The sequence below is a fragment of the Bidens hawaiensis genome, unplaced genomic scaffold (genome assembly GCF_021521415.1).
Source record: "Bidens hawaiensis isolate Kalapana, Puna unplaced genomic scaffold, B.hawaiensis_p1.1 tig00024848_1, whole genome shotgun sequence".
Taxonomy (NCBI): domain Eukaryota; kingdom Viridiplantae; phylum Streptophyta; class Magnoliopsida; order Asterales; family Asteraceae; genus Bidens; species Bidens hawaiensis.
In genome coordinates this window covers 301,150-305,548 of record NW_027493943.1, presented here as the reverse complement: position 1 = coordinate 305,548, position 4,399 = coordinate 301,150, and the positions used below count along the sequence as shown (strand labels likewise).

Sequence of the window (4,399 nt, the reverse complement as noted above, 5' to 3'; positions counted from 1 at the left end):
ATTTTTTATAATAACCTCTTTTTAATGAAATATTATAATAACCTCTTTTTAATGAAATAAATACACTGTGATTTTGGAAACACTCAAACTAAACTATGGAAACACTCAAACTAAACTACTCATTAAGCCTTTAAATGCGTTCAGAAACATAAAAATACATCATAATAGCTGCTCTAAAATCATAACAAAGTTTCTTAGATTTTAATTACAAAACTAATTAAAAGCCCTAAAAACAACAAGAAGCAAATAAAATACAATATCTTCACTTTTTTTTCTGATTCAATCCTTGAAGCTACACTCCTTGCAAGTTGATCCTCTAATGACTTATTGTCCCTTATCAAGATAGGAATTATGTCTGTACATCTTGTGCACACATCAGATCTTGTGGACGAAACACAATCAGGCCATATAAAGAAATCACATTTTTTGCCCTAAGTTGAAAAACATATAGGGTTTATGGTCAACAATTGTAGATGAATTCCAACTTTATTTGCAATTTCACTAACCTGAGATGCAAAATTGTAGAGCCTCCGACCTGGATTTTTGGTGGTTCTTGATGTTCTTTGAATGGCTTCTTGACCACAAAAACAATAAACCTTGCTTCTGTTACTGGATGTGGTGGTCCTCGATGAGATTTCTTCCATGGTGAAAAAGGAGTTTTTATTGAAAACAAAACTAGATATATAAGTATATATATATATAAGAGGGTTTAGAAATGAGTTGTTGTACACATGCGTGTTACTAGCGTTTTAGGATATTTATATATGTCTTTGTACAGTAGCGGGTTGCAAGCGTAATAGACTCTATTGAACAATTATATAACATATTTTAACCTAATTGATTATAAGCATTTTTAACAAAGAAAGATGAGAACCATTAATCCATATTTACCATTCATCAAAAGATGCATCACAAAAAGTACCTTTAATTACAATACATAAAACATGTTAAGAAAGCATTTTAAGATAATATATATTTACCATTCATCAAAAGATGCCATACAACAAGTACCATTAATTACAATACATCACAAAAAAACCAAGACCGGCAAAGCTAACATCACCATCACTCCGCCTTGTCCACAGTCTCCGCCCCCATCTCCTTAAAACTCATGTTGGTTGACACCATAGTTATGGTGTCAACCAGGGTCTCACACATTGAGTCGTAGCATTCAGACTGTTGTTGCTGATAATCACCAACCATTGCTCAAAACTCATTGTCGTCTTCCCACAACATGAGGTTACAGGAGTGGAAGGTCTTTGTTTTTTCCCAAGCGAGTGTAGCCCTAATCGCTTCGATTTTCTTCAACAAAGAGTCGTCTTTCTCTTTTTGAAAATCCATCGTTTTTTTCACTATGGCCTTCAAGGTTTCCTCATAAGAATTCATTTTTATTATCTTTCTGAAACTGTTAGTGTGATTGAATAACCAAACTTAATGTAGTTAAGTTTGATTTTTAGTAAGATATAGTAAGATCTAGTAAGATATAGCTTAACTTTAATGTAGGATATCATTACCATAATATTTTTTCCGGCATTTTTGACAGGTGAGTATAATTGTGATTAGTTAATTCTGACAGGTGATATAAATGCAAGTAATCTCTAGATTAAACAAAAACACATGAGACAATTTGGTGTGTTTCCCAAGCGTGGACACCCTTTTGTTTTTTTATTACAGTTACTATTCGGCCGATGCGTTTCCCAAGCGTGGGACACCCTTTTGTTTTTTATTATAGAGTTACTATTCGTCCGTGTGCGTTTCCCATGCGTGGGACACCCTTTTGTTTTGTCTGTGAGCCTTTTGGTTATATATACCTACACCACATTTGTGAAACTCAAATACCTACATAATTTTAAATTTTTTTTTTTAGTTAATAATGGATTGCTCGTCATCATCATCATCCAGATCCTACAAGGCTGCCCTCAGAAGGCGAATTGAGGCTCAAATCGAGGTAGATAAAGCTTGTCGGGAAACTCTTACTGAAGAATTTGTAAAGACTAGCAACAGCTTGGATGCCAGGGATCTCATTACAAAAGTTCTTACTCGGATGCCCGCTAGTTGTATCCGAGATCTTGCTGTTTTGTTTATGGATGATGTAGGATAGAGAGAGCTTGACGAGTTAAAACTTTTGGGCAAGGCAATTCTTGAACTTAATTGCTTAATGGAATTGAAGTTGAAGTTTCTTATGTCACTCAGAGATTAGTAGTAATAAAATTTGTATGTTTGTGATGGTGTGTTTATATGTGTGTTTTGGTAATAATAAAATTTTTATGTTTGTGTTAAAACATTGATTCAACATGTAACTATTATCTTAAAGTGCATTACAAACTGATAACAGAAGACTAGAGATCTCCTTTAGTCCATATCATAACAAGTATCTTAAAGTACATAGCAGTCAGTTTTGAAATCATTCAAATTTTTTGTTGCCTTTTCATAAGTTCAGCAATCAACTCTTTTCATGGAATAGCAGTGCTTTCTTGATAAGAGTATTTCTGTGTTGGTTTATATCCGAGAGGAGGATTTTGCACGAATACTTGAACCTCAAACCTTTTAGTTGTGTTTGTTGTATAGGGCCTTCCTTTTTGAGATTACACCCCCATGGTCTCTTCCCATCATATTTCTCCATGTGTCTCATAGCAAAAATACCACAATCTATTCAATTACTTGTTGTTTTCCATGTCATCTTCAATCTATTGATTGTTGCTACTTGGATTTGCTGAGTAATGTGGTGTTTGATTGTTTTAAGATACATGCAAAAGACGTTTCTCTACACAAAATTGAAAGCAATTTAAGTATTTTGACAATTTTTATAACAGGTATGTATGTTTTTTGGGTTAAAGGTATATATGTTTACCAGTATATCAGGAGTCTTTCCGTATCTTTCTTCAAACTTCTCTCTAATTGCTTTTGATTTGTCTTCTAAGCTTTTAAACTTTGCATCAGCTGGTATTTCTTGATTTGCACTGTTGTCAAGTAATTCTATCACTCATGTTTGAAGATTGAAGGTAACCACAAAGAAATGATCACGTTGTAGAATTGGCACGAGCACTATAGCAACCTCCTTGAGTGATAGAATTCCACTTCTTGCCATTTTTGTTTCGATGTTGTCTAAAAACACATCCAGTCTTTCTTTGTCTGTGTAACCCCTTGACTCAGCATAATGGTCACTTGTCTGTATAATAATTAAAATGCAGATGATTAAAGCGTTTATTGTGCGTTTTCTAATAGTACAAACAAAATAGATTAATTTGTACCAGCACAATGCTTGAAGCAAAGAATCTGAACGGTGATGCTGTAGATTTTTTCTTTTCTTCATAGTTCATTACTTCACTGAATGCATCCATTGCATTGGTGGCTATATAAATGCCAGGACAGAAGCTTTCAAAGACCACCTTGAACGATTCCGTGTGAGCGGACTTGTAGACCTCCTCCCAAATGTCTCCAAGACAAAAAAATATATACTCTGAAATTTTTTGTTCATCTCCTGTGACACTAGCGGATACTTCAACCTCTCTCAGAAGATATGGAGAGTTTAGTGTAATGAGGCTATCACTTGTTGACAATCCGGTGTCATCTGTTAAACATAAAACAACTCACTTTAAATTTGGCTGAAAATAATTGTAACTATAATTAAATACCTTCAACCCCTTTTAATTTTTATTTATAATTAAATACCCTCTTTTGCCCACACAACCACAGTATTAACAACTTCATCAATATCTGCGCACGAGACATTGTTTTCTTGACCTGCATCACCTGCATCATTTTTTACGACAGCCAAAGATGTAATATGTTCAACTGTGATTATAATTAAGCTGGTACATATATGATATACCTTTCTGAGCAGCCACTGGACCACCAACACCAACATCTGAATCAACTGCATCACATAGATGTAATAAGTTTAAAATAACAACATAAATGTTTTAAGAGCGTTTTAATTATACTAATAATTAATTTAGCCCAAATAACTTTTAGAGCAGCCACTGGACCACCAACACCAACATCTGAATCTTGTGTTTTAGGGACCACATTATTAGTGAATCTGTTTTCCCATTCACAACATCTAGGAAAGATATTCTCATTTGATGGATGTCTATCCTTTCCTTGACGGACCAACTCGTTGATCTCGGAGCAAATTTTATCAAATTTCTTCAACTTGTTATCCATTGCCTTATTCCAAGACTGTAAAAAGAAAATATAGTTATTGTTAATTCAAAAACATTTTCAATTTATCCCAGCCAGTTGTAATGGAGTTAAATAATAGTCAACAACCATGATTGGCATTTGCAAACTTAAAGGTAAATAATCGCTTACATAATCATCCAAATCTTGTTCAGCTGTTTGATCGGCATTATCTGTTTCAGATGCACTTTGACCATCTGTTTTTTAATTACATATA

General features: G+C 33.9%; 1 long non-coding RNA gene across 1 annotated transcript; it reads right to left on the bottom strand.

Moving 5' to 3' along the window:
- Positions 1 to 2,569: 2,569 nt before the first annotated feature.
- Positions 2,570 to 4,033, bottom strand: LOC143570203 (uncharacterized). The gene is made up of 3 exons (XR_013141886.1): positions 3,990 to 4,033; positions 2,705 to 3,877; positions 2,570 to 2,627 (listed from the first exon to the last, which is right to left on the bottom strand). It is a non-coding gene; the product is annotated as an uncharacterized LOC143570203 (long non-coding RNA).
- Between the last annotated feature and the right edge of the window lie 366 nt (positions 4,034 to 4,399).